The sequence below is a fragment of the Callorhinus ursinus genome, unplaced genomic scaffold (assembly GCF_003265705.2).
Source record: "Callorhinus ursinus isolate GAN/ISIS: 27379988/994484 unplaced genomic scaffold, GSC_fseal_2.0 scaffold5, whole genome shotgun sequence".
Lineage (NCBI taxonomy): Eukaryota > Metazoa > Chordata > Mammalia > Carnivora > Otariidae > Callorhinus > Callorhinus ursinus.
In genome coordinates, this window is record NW_027397067.1 from 34,140,179 (window position 1) to 34,163,042 (window position 22,864).

At 37.5% G+C, this 22,864-nt stretch overlaps 1 long non-coding RNA gene across 1 annotated transcript; it reads left to right on the forward strand.

The window, feature by feature from the left end:
- The first annotated feature begins 1,056 nt into the window (after nt 1-1,056).
- On the forward strand, nt 1,057-3,205 carry LOC112823721 (uncharacterized). The gene is made up of 2 exons (XR_003208103.2): nt 1,057-1,593; nt 2,969-3,205. It is a non-coding gene; the product is annotated as an uncharacterized lncRNA (long non-coding RNA).
- Nucleotides 3,206-22,864: the final 19,659 nt, after the last annotated feature.

Sequence of the window (22,864 nt, forward strand, 5' to 3'; positions counted from 1 at the left end):
CATTCTGAACTCTAGTTCTGACATCTTACTAATGTCCATATTGATTAGGTCCCTGGCAGTTGGTACTGCCTCTTGTTCGTTTTTTGTGGTTAGTGTTTCCGTCTTGTCATTTTGTCCAGAGGAGAATAGACGAATGAGAGAACAAAATGCTGAGAGGGTAAGAATGACCCCAGAAAAATATACACTAAACAAATCAGAAGAAACCTGAAACTGGGGGAAAAGAAAGGGAAAGAAAGAAAAAAGAAAAGAAAAAGAAAAAGAAAAAAAGGGTATGATCAAATATGATCAGGCTGGTGAACAGATCAGTGCCACACACTAGATTTTGGGCGTATTTTGGTCTGTTAGAAGAAAGTGCCTCCCAAAATTTTAAAGAAAGAAAGACTTATATATGTACAAAAATAAGGGTAAATATGATGAAGGGATGGAATATGACTGTAAAGATGAAAATTATAAAAGATTTTATAAAAGGAATTGATAAGAGAAGAAGTTGGTTGATGAAAGAAAGAAGAGAATTTAAAAAAAAAAGGGAGAGAATGTGATCAAGCAGGAGACTAGAACAAAGCCATACACTAGAGATTTAGGGTATATTTTGGTCTGTTAGAAGAAACTGTATCCCAAAATTTTAAAGAAAGAACAACTTATATATACACCAAAAATAAGGTTAACTACAATGAAGGGATAGAATATGACTCTAAAAATGAAAAATAAAAAAGATTTTAAAAAAGGGATTGATAAGATGTTGGTTGAAAAAGGGAAAAAAATTTTAAAAAAATAAGCATTTACATCTTAATGAAATACTTTAAAGACAAAAAGACCCTTAAATACCTAGAAGAAAATCTATTTTGGAAAAAAGATGGGCAGTGGAGTGATAATTTTAAGACTAACCAGCTCCTAAGAGGAGTGTGTCTGCAAAAAGTGTTCTGGAAATCCTTCTACATGAATGAGTCAAACCAGGGAGACATTCAAGGGTAAGCACACCGCTTAAGCAAGAGGAGAATTCAGCCAAAGAACAACCAGCCATTCTACTGAAATATTTTTTACTGATGGAAGCACATTTGGAGTAAGGTGGAGTGGGTGAGAGGGTCAAGGTGAAGGCAGGACATCAGCCAAGGAATCCAACTTATGACAGGATAAAAATAGAAGAGATGTTTGAGACTAGTAAGCAGATCACAAAGTGGACTATTACTAAATAAAGAACAAACAGGTGCCCCCAGCTCTGTGGCTGTCTGGAGCCAGCAACCTTGCTGGAAACCTGAGACTACCTCCCAGTGGCTCAGAGGGTGATCTTACTCAGCCACCAACACAACAGAAAAAGGCTTACTCCAGTAACTATGACCGGCTGGGAGATTCTGACCCATCTTTTGGGGCTTTTTCCCTCAAGTCCTGGTCTCCCTTTATAAGACTTACTGACTAGTGTGTGACATCACAGACCCAATTCTGTCACAGCCTAAGCATCATCATGTGGAGTGCATTCTAAGTCTACACTATGGCCTTCTTGCTGGACTCCTTAACTGATGGAGGTTACCTGGAATCTCAGTGAGTCTCATGTGAACAGCGACCAATTCCCTAAGAGATCTTCAGACAATTACTTAGGTACTTGATAAAGGAGTGTTCAGAATCATCTCTTCTGAGACCCTCCACATCTCCTCTAGGAATTTCTGGCTGGATTTGATTGGTTTCTGGATGATTTCATATTATATGGATGATATTATATGGTTGATTCCCATATTACATATGGGAACTGACAGTGTTAAAAGACTAAGAAGATTCTGATAGAACATTTAGGATTGTTCCCTCTCTCGCTGTCTCTCTCTGTCAAATAAAAAAAAAAAACTTTTAAAACTTTTTTTTTGTTCTTGGTTAAAGATTGTGTTATCCTTAGCTCCTTCACCCCTTGGCTCTATATGTCATGAGGGTGAGAGACAGTGAGTCACTTGTCAGCAAGTGGAGAAAGTTGAACTATAAACAGGAGCTCTGATTTTCATACTGTCTAATTTTAATTATGGATAGTTTTTCTTTTTTTGTAACTTCCATGTGAGAAAATTTAGTAAACCCAAGTCAATGTGTAGAAATTTCTCAGTAGAATGTATACACAGATATTTAAGCAGACAAACAGATAAATAGATGGATGGATAGATGGTAAAAGAAAAAGAGAAAGAGAAGGAGAGTGACTAGTACTAGTAGGTACTTCTTTTCAGTCCTAGGAGTGACCTTTGTTAGGAAGTATTAGCTGATCCAGGAGACTCTGTAGGGGAATCACATTTTGAAATCTGGAGTTCCAGGTCTTTCTGATTGGTTAGCAGCAGCTTGCGGTCTGGAATCCTTACTCTTGTACACTCCTCAGTAAACCTAAGAGGAAACAATTGTAATTTAAATGAGATTGGCCCACTTTAAGACCAGTCCCAGTTGGGTAGGACGTAAAGAAGAAGGAGGAAGAGGAAGAGGAAGAGGAGGAGGAGGAGGAGGAGGAGGAGGAAGGAGAGGAGAAAGGGAAAGAAACACAACTCCAGCTCTAAGAATCACTGAAAAGTGATTGAGGCCTCTACTGAAAAACTCTAGAAGACATCCAAGTGGGAATTATACAGTGGGGTTTACACAGCACATAATAGTTTACATAATAAATTAAACTTCTTAAAATCCCTTATTAGACATCTGTCCCTCTCTCCCAATTTCTCTGTAGTCATATGGATCTCTGCATATCCCTTATGAGCCTGTCTCTTTAGATGACCTTTCTTTGTGTAGAGCAAAACCCATGTCCCCCCCAATAAGTATAATAGCATGTGTGTGGGAGAAAGGGCTAGAGAATTGTAATTACTTATTATTGCTTTTGTCATACAGAGATTGACCTTTTCTTTCTCATTAAGAACAAAAGTTAAAAATGTATGGAAATATAAAATTGTTTTAGTGGTATTAAAAAATTTCTGGCAAAAGTTGTAGGTGCATGCCTAACCCATTGTCCTCCCTTTAGTCCTGCAAGCTGGCATCTCTGGCAAGGAGAGAGGAAGGAAGAAGAGGAAGCTCGGAATCATCCTGACTTGCAGAGGAAGTGCCCACCTTTCTCTCACAGAGAAGCAGAAACCTCACAAGATCAAGTCTGAAGACTTGGCTTCAGGCCCTGACTGGCTGCTTCTTGCTGGGAGGGTCTTAGGCAGGTTACCCACCACATGGTGTCTCTCTCCCCATCAGTAAATCTGGAGTAATGGTATATTTATCCTCCTCAAGCCTTGGCTGCTGACACTACAAATATGAATCAAGAGGCTTTGGTGCTGATAGTCTATCATTGAGTAAGGCTAACCTTGCTCTCCTCTCAGCTTCCCTCTCTCCATCCATTAAATAGGGTTGTCGTGAGGCACGCAGGAGATAATAAATACGAAGCTACTTTGAAAATTATAAGAACAATCCAGATATAAGAGACTTCATAGAACCAAGAGAAAGAGTTATGGTTCTCCCTCCTTAGTATAAACTTTTGGGGAAGGTTTTTTGGTGTAAGGGGACCTATAGCTATTATTACAAATATCATAGACTGAGTGACTTCAACAACAGAAATTTATTTCTTCGTATTCTAGAGGCTTAGAAATCCAAGACCGAGTTGTCAGCAGGGCTGATTTTGTTTCAAGGCCTCTCTCCTTGGCTTATAGATGACTGTCTCCTCCCTTTGTATTCAATGGTCTCCTTTCTTATGTGTCTGTGCCCTAATATCCTCCCCCTCTTCTTCTTCTTCTTTTTTTAAGATTTATTTATTTATTTGAGAGGGAGAGAGCAGGGGAAGGGGCAGAAGGAGAAGGAAAGAGAGAGAATCCTTAAGTAGACTGACTCCCTGCTGAGCGTGGAGCCTGATGTGGGGCTCGTCCCAGGACCCTGAGATCATGACCTGAGTTGAAACCAAGAGTCAGACGCTCAACCAACTGAGCCACACAGGCACCCATCCTAATCTCCTTTTCTTATAAAGATACCAGCCATATTGAGTTTGAGCCCACCCCCATGACTTCTTTTGTCTCAATTACCTCTTTAAAGGCCTTATCTCCAAATACAGTCACATTCTGAGACATGAATGTTAGGATGTAACATGAATTTTCGAAGGGACACCAGTTAGCCCTTAACAGGGACTGTCACTTTTTTTCTTTGGAGGTGTTAATTTTTCTTTCAAGATTTTGTTATATTACTGCCTTAAGTTATTTTGTGAACAGTTAGGCTGATGTCCTGATTTCTTCCACATTTGTCCACTCAGAATTTGAAGAAACACTGAAATTCTGAATTCCATATTTTCTGGTTTTGAGTTGTTTAAGAATTCAGGCAGGAGTACTGATGTCCTTGAGACCTTATTCATCTCCTTTGTGATTTGTTTATGGTTTTCCTGACAATTTACAAAAGTAAACATTACTAGTGATTCATCTTAGTTGATAACCAGTTTCCAAAAAGGAAATGACATTTCTATTAAATAAGATCTGCTTTAAGGTAGTAATTCATTGTTAATCGTAATTCCCCAAATCATCTTCTGGTGACCAAATAAACCTAGTACTTTTCTGTACTTTTGTAGATCAAAGATAAAGAAGTGGAATCTATAATTTTCATTAGCTCAACAAAAATTATATAAAGTAATAAAATATACAGGATAATTTCCTACGAAATGTTTACCTTCTATATTTGTTAGGGTGGCAAATGCAGAATGTACTTAATTTGTATTTCTAATATACATATTTATCTTGTATTTCTAACCTACGTATATATAGTTAATTTTTCCAGGTCTCACCACTTAGAGTACAAATGGAGTACCTTAACAGAAACAATTCAAATTCCACTATTCCTAAAGCTTGCCCCTGATCAAGAAGAAGCTCAGCTTCCAAACTAGATATTTAGGGAGAATTGAGCCCAGGTGGGAGTTGAGCTTAAAAAATATGTCATTGTATTAAACTGAAAATCAGCCCTTCTTTCTGAAGAGTAAAATTTCCTTACTGAGTCAAGGGCCTTTTGTCTGAATACTCCACTTAACGTGGAATCTCTCTTGGAAGGCTCTTCAGCCCTCTTGCAAATAGATTTTAGTTGGGCTAGATGGCAAGACATCCATGTACTCCTGTGTTCTGGTGACAAGTCAAACAGGGACTCCGGCCCCATATAAAATACATTGAGAACTTTTGAAAAAGTGCTTCCTTTTACATTATCTTTTTCAAATCTCAAAGTAGAGATGTTGGCTAAGTACAATTGCTTTAGTTTTGGAGATGAGGAACTTGAACTACAACAAAGTCAAGTAATTTGTCAAGGTTACACCTCTAGTAAGTGGTGGTCCTAAGATTAGAACCTGGACATTTCAGAATCAAGTTCAGAGAATGAGAGTTCCTATATATTTTGAGATAAGGGATTAAGTGATGGCCACTTCTCTCTGTACCTAATTGCACTGGCAGACTTTACAGTGGCTGAGGGAATTGTGAGAAGTAGAACCTTGTCTACAATGGGGAGTATGTATTTGTGTCTGATTAACTAGAAGTGGGGGAAATGACAGAAGACAAATTATAAGGAACTGTAGGGTTCCTCGGAAAGAATTGATCTGAAGTGAGAAGGTAAGTAGGCAACCTGTCCTCAGTGTCCTCAGTGTGTACTGTCACTGGGACCTACACTTATTCCAGACAATCTGGAAGTCTCCTTATTCCATAGAGAGGAAGGTTTGTATTTGAACTTAGTGAGTTCTCATAGTGTGGGTCACACACAATGCTGCTGACCCACTATGCTGAGAGAGCTAATCCAGAGAAGGAAGAGACTGCCTCCTCATTTACCAAAGAAAGTTTGTAAACAGATCCTCAAGTGATGGTTTGCCATGAGTAGCAGCATAGAAAAGAGCAATAATCCTGAAGACTTCGCAAGCTTGCAACTGGCATCTGCCTAAGTAGACCATCATGAGCCCTGGTCTGGGGGACACCGTGGAGATGATGGGTCCAGACTGATTCAGGAGCATGCAGACATAATTCCTGGACACTCTCACAGGTGGAGGAGAAGGAGAGGGGCCCTCAGAATTTGGCCGAATAGTGTCTCTCAGTAAAGGATGAGTCCAAAGAACACAGTGGCTTCATTTGAATCTACAGGCTAATGAGAACAGGAGACAGATGTAATATTTCTGGTTTTAAGAATAACAGTTTACTGTTTGTGCCTGGTTAATGAGTCCAAGGATGAGATTGGAATAGACCAATTTTCTCATATGAATTTTGTTCATTCTAGGTCTGACAAACTCTATAACTGCATGCATAAATTCTCTATTTAATTTTTCCCATGGCCTAGCCTGGTCTGAAGGCCTGATTTAAGTGTAAAATAATGTTTTTTCCCCAGATAGTGCTATAATGTTAGAATACATATTGGTGCATTTTTATTTTCAGGAAGAGAATGACTGTGAATCCAAAATGTCCATGTGTAAGGGTTACATTTCAGATGTCATTTGAGAGGTGTCAGAATTTGCCTACTAAAGGTTTAGGGACTGAGAACTTTAAGACTTTTCATTCCTCTTTACTCAATATTGACTGAGACCCAAAAAAAGCTGCCTTCCCAGAGCTTCAGAATGGACATCAGTGTGAGGCAGTTGCCTTCTTGGCAGCTGGTGCCACTGGAGAGATTTTCTAAGAATGGCTTTGAGCTCCAGACCCAGAGAGTCTCTGAGCAAACCCATTTCTTTGAGGAGAAAAATGAAAGAAATTCTTCTTTCTGTCTGCCACTGCAGACATCCAACACTGGGAGCAGTTGGTTTCCAGGAAAGATCTTCTCCACTGAAGTTGGTACAATGAAATATTTCTGTTTTCTTTCATTATTTACAGGAGAAATATGAGACCGCTGGTGGCTTAGTCGGTTAGGCATCTGCCTGCGACTCAGGGCATGATCTCAGGGTCCTGGGATCGAGTCCCCCCTTGGGCTCCCTATTCAGCAGGCGGAGGTATTTGGGGGAACGATTCTGCTTCTCCCTTGCTCCCTCTCCCTCTGTTCCTCCCCTACTACTCATGCTCTCTTTCCCTCTCTCAAATAAATAAAATCGTTAAAAAGATAAAGGAGAAATAAAAGTTATACTCCAAGTATCATCTATTCTGTGGATCTTTCCTCCCATTGCAAAAACTAATTGTTGGGTCTCTGCTTAACCTATTTCCCCTTCAGGAAAGGGGAAATTCAAATTCAGGTAAAATAAACCTCCTCTCTTCTCCATCTAATTACAGAAGTGGAAAATGAATAATTGGAAAAGATCTATGAATGTATAGAGGTTTCTTTGTATTCAGAAAACTTTTTTAAAAATTTTCAATGCTTTAGATTAAGAAAATCCTTTATGAAAAAAATTATTTACCTTTGTAGCTAAAGTTCTGGGAAGGATAAAAAGATCACAGACTTCAATTTTAAAAATCAAATTTTGTCATTTCTGAGAACAATATTTCAGGAAGGAAGAGGTGAGTGCTTATCAGTCAGGAGTGAGGGATCACTCCACCCTACTCCTGATACTTGAGAATTACAGAATTCATAGGTTCAACCCCTTTCCTCTATAACCAACACACATATTTCATTACCGGAATTGCTGTGTAAGAATTGCTTCATGATCTCAAAGAAAGGACGGGCCTTGTGCTCACAAGCAAATAAATTTTAAAGTGAAAACTGATAATATACATTTGAAAATATGGTCACAATGTTTGTTTAAAAGAACAAAGAAGAGTATGACACTAAAGTTCTGGAATGATCTTCCAATGTTTTTTCAAGGGAATAAAGCATAAAGGATATTTTTTGGAGATTGAGTGTTTGTTAGGTCATGTAACATAAAATTCTGCTGGTTGTGAAGAGACTGTGCCATTTCACCAACCATGTACTGAGCGTTTACTCTTTGTCAGACATACAGGACAACTATGGATTCATCTGATGCCCTCAAGGGCCCAATGACATAACACTATCGTCATCCTGTTTTTAAAAGGAGGAAGCTTGGGGTGCCTGGGTGGATCAGTTGGTTAAGCGGCTGCCTTCAGCTCAGGTCATGACCCAGGGTCCTGGGATTGAGTTCTGCATCGGGCTCCCTGGTCAGTAGGGAGCCTTCTTCTCCCTCTCCCTAAGCCCCTCCTCTGCTTGTGCTCTCTCCCTCAAATAATTGAATAAAATCTTAAAAGCAAAATGAGGAAACTCAATCACAGAGAGATTAAGCAACATATTTTAGGTCACACAGCTTATAGAATAGAAGGGATTTAGACAGGACTTCAAAACTGCAACAGTTCACCACTTTGAGACAGCTGTAAACATAAACTTGGAAAAAGGTCTTTTATTATACTATTAATACTCATACACAGTTTCAATAGCAAATGGTTTGAAATTCCATCTATTAGTAGAATTGTCTCAAAACTTGTCAAATTTAAAAAATCATGCAATACTGTATATTTGATGAAGAAGATATGTTTATAACTATTTAAGTAACCCCATGTGTATAAAGTATACACTATTTTACTTTTGTATAAAAAAATCCAGTATTAATTTCTTCCAAATACTTAAAATTTATCTTCTATCATTCAATTTATATGTATGTAAGTAGACATAAGTATATATATTTAATTTATAATTATATAATTCAAAATGTCAATTAAAATTATAGATTAGATTTTAAGGGTTTAAAGTCTAATTCAGCCTGTTGTAATAACAATGCTGAATACCTGTTCATGAAATGAGAACAATATCAATGGGTGTTTAGAATTCACTAAGCAGAGAAGCCAATATTTTTTTGGTTACATAAATGATTTTGTGAGAATAAACAGCCCACAATTCACCATGTCTTTTTTTCTCATATTTTTATGCTCCATTTACCTAGGTAAATTTAAGAATCGAGTCTCCTTGGGACCCCTGGGTGGTTCAGTCAGTTAAGTGTCTGCCTTGAGCTCAGGTCATGATCCCGGGGTCCTGGGATCAGCCTTGCACCGGGCTCCCTGCTCAGTGGGGAGTCTGCTTCTCCCTTTCCCTCTTCCCCTCCCCCCTGCTTGTTTTCTCTCTCTCTCTCAAATAAATAAATAAAATCTTTAAAAAAAAAAAGATAAAGTAAAAAGAATTGTGTCTTCTTTTTTCTTTCTAAAATAAATTTATCTTTTGAAGTGGAAACACAAATGGTTTCAGAATTAAAATGATACTAACTTGATCAATAGAGGGATTTTTAGAAGTAAAGAAACCAGTAAGCTTAATGAGTCAGATACAAGTCAAAGAAAAACACAAGTGGTTCACATTACCTTAAAAAGAGATTCCAAGGAGCTACTATTGCAAAACATGTTCATCCTTGTAAAGAAACAGGCACAGCTCCATGAATCAGGAAATTAATGGTTATACTCTTAGTATGTCGGGTACTTAGATAAAAGCAGGATTTGCTTTTGTAAAGTAACAGTTAAAAATAATGACTAATTGATTCACCAAAGACTAATTTTGGGAAGGAGAAGGGATGATATAGAAAAGAGAAAAAAAATCACATGGTGATTATCAGTAAATATTCTTAGTTAAATTAATAGAAACTGTTAGAAAAGAAGAAATATTTGAATGAAAGTGATGAGTCCAATAGGGAGTTGGTGTTGCAGAAAACAAGACTAACAAAATAATCAGAATATTCTACTTATCATTGGAGGAGGATGTGAGATTAAAGCCTGAAAAACTGCAAAAACAAATTTCTTATGGTTTTAGAAGTATTCTTTTAAAAATTATGTAAGCACTAGGAGTTAGTTCTCTTTCCTAATATAAGAAGCTAAAAAAACACCCCTGAAATTGTAAAGAACTCAAATTCCTAGAACTTATCTATACATTTACAACTGTAAAAGGAAATACTTCAATTTAGAATTGTAAGAATCCACGCATCCAAGAAGAGTGTGGACTCAGTGGTCTGTTTTTAGTTGGGAGACTGGTTCTCATAATTAAGCCTGAGAATACCACTTAGACACAACACAACAATTTTCTAAGTCCTTCTATGTGCATAGCACTAAATAGACATGGAAGTGTAAAAGAAATGAGTAAGGGCGCCTGGGTGGCTCAGTCAGTTAAGCAGGTGCCTTCAGCCCAGGTCATGATCCCAGGGTCCTGGGATGGAGCCCCACATTGGGCTCCTTGCTCAGCGGGAGCATGCTTCTCCCTCTCCCTCTGCTTGCCATTCCTCCCTGCTTGTTGTCTCTCTCCTTCTCTCTCTCTCTGTCAAATAAATAAAATCTTAAAAAAAAAAAAGAAATGAGTAAAATACAGACTCTGTCTCAAGGAACTTGGTAAAAATGGCCAAATTTCCTATGGATAATTACTTGTATCTTATTTCCTCTAATGAGCTTTGAAAAAGAGAGCAAAAAATTCAGGTATTCTGAATGACAAAAGGAAACAATTGGAAATAGTTTCAATAAAATCTTGTTGCTTCTACTTTTGAGTAGAAAATGATTACTATTAAGTCTATTTTATCAGTAGAGTGCATATTATCTATACTCAACTTTGGTCCACTATGATCCAGCACCCAAAGAGAGTTTCCCACACAATATAGGGAGATTGCATTGTGAGGGATGTTCAGAGTATCCCTAAGCTATAGTTAGAATCACTCACAAGTTATCACATCATGTTTTGTGTGAATTGAGCTCAGGTTACTCAACAGTCTTGCTTTGGGCAACTGACCCATTTACTGGCTTAGAATGATCCTGGCTTGTGTCATGGCCTCATCAAACCACTTGGTCTTGGTGCTGGCCCCTCAATCCACTCTCCTGGGATCTCCCTGCCTTATCTTCTTTATTTTCTTTCCTCGCTTCCTTTTGTTTTGTTGTTTGTTTTTGTTTTTTCCCATTATTCCTTCAGCTTCCCCCCCTCCTTTGGTCCTCTATTCCTGAATTTTTAGTCTCAACATACTCTAGCATTCATACTTTAATTGTTCCTGAATCTAAAGTGGAATTCTAACTATGTCCACCCCTGAAGATAGCATATTTCCTTATAATATTCCTTTATTTAAAAATACAAAAATTATATACTTCAGATTTTACAACTCCCACTGATCTCAATAGCTCTGCTTTCCTTTTTGTTCCTCTACCGTCACACTGATACAGAGCTTATTTCCAGAACTCTGTATCACCCTATTGTGAAAGAGGGGGCACTTTTCTCATAGCACATGACATTACATAGTCTGTGTGGGCAATGCTTAAGTAAAGCAGAGCCTCATATAATTATCTAAATGCACAGTCTATCGAAATAATTCCACCCTAAATCTTTCATTTCCTGAATTAGCAGGTTCTCTATATTGGCTTCAAAGCCTACCCATTAAAAGTGAAGAAACCAAATGCCAAGAAAGAGAATTCCAATATCCATGCTCCTACCCTATTTTGTTTCTCCCAGAGACAGTCACAAAGGTCCTTAGCATATATGATAAATCAAATGCCTCTAAACCTAAAACTAAACCCTGTGATGAGAAAGATGCAGCCTATGAGTACGGGCAGGGAAGACCCTCATTCCAGTCTTTCGTTTTTCTGTTCTTCCCTTGAAGGACAGATTCCCAGCTCTACACCATTTGCCTCTCCCTAAGTGGGGGGCCATCCAGCCCTCATCTGCTGGATTAATGCTCTCTATCTACTGATATCAATTATTCCTCTCAGTACAGACCTTGAGTCATCAAGTCAAATCTGATCTTAAGTACAATTACTAGGAAATTGGCTCTTGCTTTCCTATGTTTCACGACCAAATTCTTAACTGCCTTATTCCTTCATGCCTGGGACATTGGGTGGATTACCAAGAATAAGCTTAATTTTCTCTGTGACTAATGATTTGTCTTGCCATGAAGTTTAAAATAGGAGACAATTCTCCCAGGGACAATCATCCTGTGCTTGAATGCTAAAATCTGAACTTGCTCCTGTGCTCTGCCCATCACAGCAATGAATGCTGGAACATCCATCTTTGATGGGACGTCTGAGGTTACATACCCCATATCACTTCCTTATTCCTTCTGTCAGACTCCACCAAGCATTATCTGCCTATTCAGACTTTTCTCTCCTGGACCTCACTAAGCTCTAGTCTGACCCCACTAGATCTGTCCAATTTTTGGCCCAGTAAGGCCTGGTTCAAACAACCCATCATTGCACTTATCACACTCCTGCCGAGTTTTTGGAGACCAGGACTAATATAAATCAATGAAAATAGAGTCACATAATGTACAGGAAGCTAACAATCATAATGCATACTGAATGAAGCAATGTTTCTGTCTGTGCTCAGAGGAGTTAGTTCTTATTTTCAATTGAATGTTTTTAATGTGTTTGGCACTCATTTGAATGTTTTGTTTCATTTTCCTGGTTTAATGAAAGTAAGATTCATTTCTTTTTTTCGAATGAGCCCTTAGCTAAGTCAGAATGTTCAAAAAAGGCTTTGTACTGGATAATTGGATTTCCTGGTAAAATGAGGGCTCAACAAAGCACGCTTCTAGTTGTCCCCTTGTAGAAACATTGCTAAGATGTAATAGATTTTCTTTGCCTTAGTAAACAAAATATAATAAATAGGTTGGCTCTTATTTGAGGGATTTTGGTTCTTGCCATGCTTTAAGGCACTGGATCATTAAGGCCAATAAATTCATTCTTTCAATGTTTACTATGTACTAGGCCCTTAATGATGAATAAGCTCCGTCTTAAGAACCCTTAGATATTAACACGGGAGTATAATACATAGAGTAATGCTTATGTGGAGCAGAAGGCAATAAACACCCTAGTAGACAAGTCAATGATTTTTCTAAGTACAGGAATTATAGAGATTACAAGATATTGGGAAAACTAATGAAGCATGACCACTTGTTCATTCAGAAATAACTGAACACTTACTATATGTCAGCACTTTCTAGGTCCTGAGCTACAGCAGTGAAAAAACAAAACAAAACAAAATAGTGTTTCTGTTTTCTGCGGGTGCACTTTCTAGAGAGGTGGGGCATAGACAATAAACCAATATATCTCAGTGTGTTAAATGGTGGTACAATCTAGGCAGAAAACTAGAGCTGACGAAGGGGAATAGGGACCCAATGAGGGTGAACCAGCTATTTGACACAGATGTCCAGGGGAAACCCCAGGGGTAGTGTCATTTGAGCAGTGACCTGAAGTAAGGAGTGAGCATATAAATAAGAGAGAGAAAAGTCATCCAGGAAAAGTGCGGAAGTCCTGAGATGTAAACTTCTCAGAGATTTTAGAGCTTCTTGGTGGTGTCTGAAGAAGAGCAAGAAGATCCAGTGGGGTGCAGTAGGAGCAAGCCTGGAGGGGAGCAAAGGAGTGCAGGTCCAGCAGGGCCTTGAAGTCTTCATGCTATCAAGTCTCCCCCTTCCTGCCTCCCATCCGTCCACCCCACCTCCAGCTCTTTCATTTTGTTTTCTTGTTAGTTGGCATTCTCCTGTAAGTGGAAACTAGAAAGGAAAAACAAACAAACAAACAAAACTTAATTAAGGGTTCTGGTGAGCTGGATTCCATTTACTTGAGGTAGAACTGTAATATATTGTTCTGTATTTAATTCTTAAGTCATTTCACACAGCTATTTTTCTCTCCCAAATTAGATAATATGTGATCAAAATCACAAATAGTCTTCTGTTTCTTTTTTCGTATTCCCCTAGAGCCCCTAGGTCCTAGAAGAGCTCATAGTTCAGTGCTAAAAGAATGAGTCAACTTTTTTTTTTTAATTTTTTTAAAAGATTTTATTTATTCTTCGAGACACAGAGATACAGAGAGAGAGAGAGAGAGAGCACAAGCAGGGGGAGAGGCAGAGGGAGGAGCAGGCTCCCTGCTGAGCCAGGAGCAGGACATGGGGCTCGATCCCAGGACTCTGGGATCATGACCCGAGCCGAAGGCATATGCTTAACCATCTGAGCCACCCAGGCGCCCCAAGAATGAGTCAACTTTTAATACTGTGTTTTATCGTAAGCAATGACTACTGAGAGGTCATTCTTCGGCACTGCCTGTAGATCTATCTTACGTCTCTTCTGCCAGGGCTAGCTTCTTCATGCCATTGTAAACTGGCCTGGGATTGTAGTGAGATTGCGGCCATGTGTAGTCTAAGAGAGAGAGAGAAATCTAGAGATATGGGAAAAAATAGGTATTAACATTTTTTTTTCTTTCAAGAGCAGTCTTTTGTCTTTGCTTTTGTTTACGAGTATATCTCAATGTTCAGGTAGTTATTTGGTAGAGTACTCTGTCTATATCAGCTATTACACGAGGGAATGAGTTACCTAAAGTTTAAAGCTGTCTTTCCTTGGGGCGCCTGGATGGCTCAGTTAAGCGTTTGCCTTCAGCTCAGGTCATGATCTCAGGGTCCCGGGATCGAGCCCCAGTATCCGGCTCCCTGCTTGGCAGGGAGACTGCTTCTCCCTCTCCCGCTCCCCCTGCTTGTGCTCTCTCTCTCTCTCTGTCAAATAAATAAATAAAATCTTAAAAAAAATAAAAATGTCTTTCCTTAAATTGGTCTTGGCCTATTTGCTGTAAATAAGCCAAGCTGGATTTTCTCCACAAGAGAAACAACCAGGTTATTAAAGTCCTCTGAATTGACTAAATCTGTGGTAAGGAATAACATTCCCTTATTTTTTTTAAGTTTGAAATAATTTCAGACTTGCGCAAATTTCCAAAAATAGTACAGGGGATTCTTGTATACCCTTCACAGTTTCATCAAATGTACATGGTCATAGTACAATTATTAAAACCAGGAAATTGATACTATTAACTAAATACAACACTATTAACCAATCTACAGACCTTATTAAAAGCTCTGCAGTTTCACACTAATGTTTTATTTCTGTTCCAGGATCCAATCCAGGATCTACTACACGTTACATTTATTATCATGCCTCCTTAGCCACTTCCAATCTGACAGTTCCTCTGGTTTTCTTTTTTTCTTTTCTTTCTCTATTTTTCTTTCATGACTGACTTTTTTTTAAATTCCAATATAGTTAGCATACAGTGTTATATTAGTTTCAGGCATACAATATAGTGATTCACCAGTTCTGTACATTAGTCAGTGCTCATCATGATAAGTGTACTTTTAATTTCTATCACCTATTTCATCCATCCTCCCACCTACCTCCCTGCTGGTAACCATCTGTTTGTTCTCTGTAGGTAAGAGTCTATTTTTTTTTCTTTTTTTTCTTTGTTTTGTTTCTTAAATTTCACATATGAGTGAAATCATATGGTATTTTTCTTTCTCTTACTGATTTATTTCACTTAGCTTTATAACTTCTAGATTCATCCATGTTGTTGCAAATGGCAAGATTCCATTCTTTTTTTTTAAGATTTAATTAATTTATTTAGAGAGAAAGCATGAGTGGGGGGAGGAAGCAAAGGGAGAGGGAGAGAGAGAACCTCAAGTAGAATCTGTGCTGAGTGCGGAGCCTGACTCTGGCTGAACCCCGAGAGCATGACCTGAGATGAAATCAAGAGTCTGACGCTTAACTGACTTAACTGAGGCACCTAGGCACCTAGGCACCCCTCCATTCTTTTTTCATAGTTGAGTAATATTCCATTGTATGTATATACCACATCTTCTTTATCCATCCTTCTATTGATGGAGATTTGGGCTGCTTCCATAATTGGCTATGGTAAATAATGCTGCAATAAACAGAGGGTGCATATATTGTTTTGTATTAGTGTTTTTTTTGAATTCTTTGGGAAAGTGCCCAGTAGTGAAATTATTGGATCATATGGTAATCCCATTTTAATTCTTTGGGGAAAGAAACTCCATACTGTTTTCCACAGTGACTGTACCAGTTTGTATTCCCATGACTGAAACTTTTTTTAAAAAAACTGATTATTTTGTAGAATGACCTTTGATTTGGATTTATGTGATGTTTTTCTTGATTAGATTGGAGCTATGCATTTTGGGCAATATTGTCACAGAGTGATGCTGTGTGCTTTTGGTTCATCACATCATGAGGGACATAATATCAGTAGGTTGTCTTACTGGTGATGTTAATTTTAATCATTGATTATGGCAATGTCTGCCAGGTTTCTCCAATATAAATTTATTATGTTTTCCTTTGTAATTAATAGTCTCTTTTGAGACATTCTTAAAGACTATGCAAATATCCTGCTTCTTCTTATTTCTTCACTCACTTTAGTATACATCTGACTTTTGCCTGATGAAGATGTTCTAGTTCCATTATTGTTTCTACAATTATTAACTGGAGTACTATACAACTATGAGAAAGAGCCACCCCTTATCCATTTATTTACTAGGTCAACTATTTATTTCTAGACTAATCAGTCAAGATTTCTAGATATTTATTTTATTCTATAGGTTATAACTCATTACTATCACTATTCATTTTGCTACTCAAACAAGTGAGAGTTCATTGTAAGCAGACCATAAACCAAAGAGACCAAATGCACAATATAATAAACACCAAAACAGGCATATAAATTCCTTTTTCCTGTTTGACTAGAGATATTCTCTTCATTACAAGCACTGTGCTTTAATGTCTTTTATCTTCTAGCACTCGGCCTGACCCATGGTGGGTGTGCAATAGATGTTAATTGAAAAAAAAATAAATGCATTAATAAAAAAATAATGCTACAAAATTAGTTTTCATAAAAGGATTAATTAAATGAATCTACTAAATTTTCTACTTTTTTTTTTAAGTAGGCTCCATGTCCAACATGGGGCTTGAACTCATGGCCCAGAGATCAAGAGTTGCATATTCTACCAACCGAGCTAGCCAGGTGTCCCCTAAACTTTCTACTCTACTGTGACCCAGAATTCACCACCAAAATCCAACAAAGCTAAATATGAGTCTCTGTGTATAAATCACATTCTTCAAAGGGTGACTAAGTCTTTTTCACTTTTTTTTTTTAGATTTTATTTATTTATTTGACAGAGAGACACAGGGAGAGAGGGAACACAAGCAGCGGGAGAGGGAGAGGGAGAAGCAGGCTTCCTGCTGAGCAGGGAGCCTGATGCGGGGCTCCATCCCAGGACCCTGGGATCATGACCTGCGTGGAAGGTGGACGCTTAATGACTGAGCACCCAGGCACCCCAAAGAGTGACTAAATTTTAAGCAATTTTGATATTGGGTTGGATTTGTCATGTTATTAATTGTGTTTATTGGTATCACATTGTTTAAATTTTTGAAGTGATATCTGTATCTATCTACCTATCATCTATCTATCTATCTATCTATCTATCTATCTATCTATCTAGCATGCTTTCATTTGTGTTTAAAAGGTAATAAAAAGGATGACATACACACACACACACACACACACACACACACACACACACACACCCCTGTGTATGCATAAAGTATCCGGCATGATATATATATATATCATATCACTGTATATATGTGTATATAGAATAGGAAATGCATGCAAATAGTAAAGAAAGGGGTAAAACTATAAAGTGAAAAGCAAACCACTGTTATCCATTGCTGTATATCATGCTGGATAGTCTAGGCACATACAGGTGTGTGTTTGTGTGTGTCTGTGTCATTTTTCTTATTACTTTTTAACCATAAATGAAAGCATGCTAGACATATTATTATTTACTTTAATTTTTTAAAAGTTAATGGTATGTCATGGAGAGCATTCCTTATGTATTTATTGAGATTTACCTGATTCTTTTAAATGGCCAATTAATATTCTGTGTGTAGTGATACACTAATTTTTTTCATGAGTCTTACTGATTTAAGAGTTTATTTAAGTGTAGGTGACGGGGATTAAGGAGTGCACCTGTCATGATGAGCACTGGGTGATGTATGGAATGGTTGAGTCACTGTATTGTACTATATGTTAACTAATTGGAATTAAAAGCTTTTTAAAAAGAGTTTAAGCATATTTTTCATATTTTGTTTTAAATAATGCTTCAGTGTATGTCTTGGAATATACTTCCCTATGAACATGTGAATGGGATAAATTCTTAGTAGAGGAATTGTTGAGTTGATGGGAATGTATATTTAAAATCGAGATAGATATTGACAAATTGTCCTTTAAATATGTGCCAGTTTATTGTCTTACCAGCAATTTGGGAGGGCTTATTTTTTGTGCTTGCCTGATATCCATGAATTTTGCCATCAAATAGGTAAAAATAGTACTTTCTTATGATTTTAATATGTATTTATCCTACTCTGAAGGAGTCTGAGAATTTTTTCACATGTTTAAAGATCATTGATCTACAAAATTGTTTTTTAAATATTCTTTGACCATTTTCGTTTTGATCTTTTTTACTCTTTTTCTTATTGATTTGTAGAAGGGTTTATATATGCTCAAATTATCAATTTGAGCATAACAGATGTTGCAACTATTTGTTTCATGTTGTTTTATAGCATTTAACACTAAGTCTTTTACTATTTTTTGACAATGGAGAAACTTTTAATTTTTATGTATTAAAACTTATGACTCTTTTATGAATTCTAACTTTGGTTCATACACAGAAACGTATTGTCTACTCCAAAGCTAGAAAACTATTTTCTCTCCTAGTTTGGTGAATTTATTTGCATTAAAATATTAGAGCCATTTGAAATTTTGCTTGGTCTAAGAAATAAAGAAGTAAGAATTTTGTTTCCAGAGTTCTTTACAGTGTCAGAACCATTAATTGATTCTTTCTCCCACTGAATAAACAGGTGCAGTTTCCTTAGCAGATTTCCAAAAGGTAAAATAGTGCCAAGTAGTCAAATGAAGTTGACTTAGTCATGTTACCATTTATTTATGCAGATTGAAAGCATTTTCAGCTTTTTATAAAATGTCTTCTTTCTTTCCCAGGAATGATCCACCCCCATCCTGTTGGCAATTAACCAAATCATAGTGTTCTTGAGAATGGAAATAACTTATGCAATTATAGGCATACCTTGTTTTATTCCATTTTACTTTATTGTGCTTTGCAGATATTCCATATTTTACAATTCAAAGACCTACAGCAACCCTGAGTTGAACAAGTCTATCAGCACCATTTTTCCAACAGCATTTGCTTGCTTTGTGTCCCTGTGTCACATTTTGCTAATTCCAGCAATATTTCAAACTTTTCATTATTATTATATTTGCTATGGTGATCCGTTATCAGTGATTATGACATGCTGAAAGCTCAGATGACAGCATCTTTTAGCAATAAGGTACTTTTAAATTTAGGTATGTATTATTATTTTATATTCAAATTCAATTAATTAATATATAGTGTATTATTAGTTTCAGAGGTAGAGTTCAGTGATTCATCAGTCTTATAAAACACCCAAGTATTAAATAAGTGTCCTCCTTAATGTCCATCACCCAGTTACCCCATTCCCCCGTTCCCCCATTCCCCCTCCCCTCTAGCAACCCTCAGTTTGTTTCCTATGATTTGTCTCCCTCTCTGATTTCGTCTTGTTTTCTTTTTCCCTCCCTGCCCCTATGATCCTCTGTTTTGTTTCTTAAATTCCACATGTGAGTGAGATCCTATGATAATTGTATATTTTTTTATATACAATACTATTGTATACTTACTAGAATACAGGACAGTATGAACATAACTTTTACATGTACTGGGAAACCACAAAACTGCATTTACTCATTTTATTTCAATATTCACTTTACTGTGGTGGTCTAAAAGTGAACCTGCAATATCTCTGAGGCATGCCTGTGAGTGGTTGTTATTTATAGCTAAGCTGACATCTGCACCATAGTCTTCATACATCGCTGGATCCGTTTCAAACGTGCTCTTTTATTACTATCTTGGGCTTTATCTTTTTACTACAAAGAAAATTAGGCAAACAGGATATTTATCTTCATTTTAAACCATAACAAAACCTATAACCAGTATGGTCTTTACCTCAGTTAGGTAGTGCTTGTAAACATCTCTGTGTGATCTTTCTCACCCAGGCCACAACGGTGCAGGGGAGAACTATTGGGGAGGGCTGCTTTGCTTCTAAAATGTCTCCTGATGATCTCCTGCTGGTATTCTCTTCCTGTCAACCCTTCTCCTCCCTTTATATGTGGGCTGGACCTAGTAATTTTTTCCAATGAATAGCGTGTGGCAGAAGTGAAGGGGATATTACTTATGAGATTAAAGTATAAAATCTTCTGAGATAAGGCAAAATGTCCTTCTGGCATTCTCTTTCTCTTGCTATAATGTCTTGTTCACCTTGATGAAGCAATCTGCTATCTTGGAAAGATCCATGTGGCAAGGAAATAAAGGCAGCCCCCAGTGAAATCTTATAAGGAACCAAACGCTGCCAACCACCACATGGTGGTTGAGCCTGGAAGAGGATCTTTTCCCAGTTGAGCCTTGAGATGAGGGTAACCCCAGCCAACACCTTGATTTCAATCTTGAGAGTGACCTGAAGCAGAGAATCTAGTTAAACTAAAACCAGATTCCTGATCTTCAAAAGTTGACATAATAAATATTTTAAAACACTAGGTTTTGAGGTAATGAGATGTGCAGCAATGGATAACTAATACAACAAATAAGAAGCTGGGTAAGAATATTAAATAATGTCATTAATACTAATAATATTAGAGTATTAAGATTATATTAACAATGATACAGAAGAATATGTTTTGTAATAATATTATAATATTAGAAAGTTGATAATACTAGTAAGTTTCATATGGGGAAATCATTATTCTAAGAATTTTGAATATGTTACTCTACTTAATCTTAACCCATGAGAGAGTTAATATGCTATCTGCCTTTTACAGTTGAGAAAACAGAGGTATTGAGATATACAGAAACAAGATTTGAATCCAAAGCCAGGACTCTGAACCGTGCTATAAGACTGCAAGGACAAAGAAACAGCCTCTATCTGCCAGAACCACTGGGTTTCCAAGAATTATTATTGTCTTTCCTTTCCATAGCAGGGTTCTGCTTTCATCATGCTGAGGTTTGACTTGATCTTGGCCTTGACCTAGAGATACAGTAACCTCACTCTAAGCTGCCTTGGGGTGTGTATCACCAGGCACATGCTATGGATGAAATAGAAATCTCTTAAATGTGTGGATCAATGCATGATGGCATTTTCCATCTTTGCCACTGAGATAACCTTTGGTATTATTCCTACAGTTGGCAGTGAGGAAAGAGTGTGGGAGTTGGTGATGCGTTGAGTCTACAAACATTAGAGGCAGGTTGCCTCCAGCATAGGGGGATTTACTCATCTATGCTTCCTTACAATGATTTCTTCACATTGTTCTAACTCTAGGCTCTGCTTAGGACAGAAGAATACATGACAGTAATTTATCATTTTGCGTTTTTACTCCATTGTCACTATGGAAGAAGATAATGGCTGCAATTTCAGATTCTTAGAACTGAGATACAGAGAAAATGTTTTTTTCATGTAAACGATGCTTTTCTTACCCTGTGCTATTTGTGGGGGTATAACTGAGAAAATCCTCTATGAAGGAAAATTTTGCAATATATATATCAAAATTGCTAATGCACAGACCTTTTGATCTAGCAATTCTACTTCAAATAATTTATTTTACAGAGAAATTTACACGTGAGAAATAATATTTTTGAGAGCAAAAAATTAGAAGCAACTTAATTGCCAATCAGTAAGAGGCTGACTAAATAACATGGTATATCGATCTTTATAAGTGAATTTAATGCAACTAAAACAAAATAAAACAAAGGGATCTCTTCATATGTGGATTTGGAATTATCTCTAAATGTATTGAGTAAAAAAATTAAGGAGAATATGTACTAAATTTGTGTTAATAAAAACAGATTTTATATGTAGGATGGTTTTAAAGTGTGCAAATTGCTTGACAGTCTTCCCTTGAAAAGATGGAGCCCAATTCTTCTTTCTTTGGATGTGGGACTATAGTACCCACTTGCTTGTATAACCATAAAATATTTTTAGACTGATATTTGAGACACTGTGAACTTTGAGCACCTCTAGGAGAGAGAATTTGGTCACTGGGCACCGGATCAGAGGATATATTCTTCCTGTATATAGTATTTGTGCTTCTTGATTTTTAACCATGTGAGTGATTACCTGTTTAAAAATAAAATTAACAAATGCTAATATAGGGACTCTATTTATTAAATAAGATAAGGTTGTATATCCCATTTTTTATTTCCAGTTTTACTTATAAATGCCTACAGGTGGTTCACAGACTTAGAACAGACTGACTAAATGTTTCTGATGAAATGAGAATGGATGAATGTTGGTAGAGACCATCTGGGGGAGAAATGGTTGGAAAACACAATAATCACTTGTTCTTAAATCCAAATAAAGAGGGAAGAGGGTTACCACAGGAGGAGGAAGGACTACTGGGAACAGTGATGGAGGAATGGTCTTATCTTGCCAGGTGTTGGTCACTCAGAAGTGGGCAGTAGCCCAGCAAAGGAGAGACTCTCGAGTTGGAGTGGCAGGCAAACGTGACTCCCTGGCACACCAGAGGTGAAGCTTCCTGGCGGGAGGGTCCCCCTCAGAGGCTGCGTGGGAGGCACTGAGCTTGGGTGACTGGACGGAGTACTCATGCCACTGTGGAGGAGCTGACAGGCAAAATGTAGAGGGAAGAGTGATGACACATATATTCTGCATCAGGGGTAGCAACGAGCTATTAAGGAACAGATTTGCTTTCTGTTCTTTTTTTCTGCTAGACACACATAGTCCATTGCTTTGCAAAGCAATTTTAGAATGCTGTTTATGGTAAGGTGTAAGGTGCCTTATGGCACCCCCCCAAAAAAAATCTTTCTCAAATTCATGTGTGGATTTAAAGCTATTCCAGTCCTAGAACATTGTATTCAATTTTAGAGGTAATTATTCCTCCATTTGTGATCTTATAACAGGGATATCTTCCTCGTAGGCTTGTTGAGTGGATTTAATGGAATCAAGTTGAGGGCTGGAATCATCCTACCTTCCTTCCACAACCCTGGCACCCAGGGCTCCTCTCCTTCGAGGGGGTCCCCTGCCACCGACGCTCACCTTGCCTACTTTCCAGCATAGCAATTTCCACGTGCAGTTCTG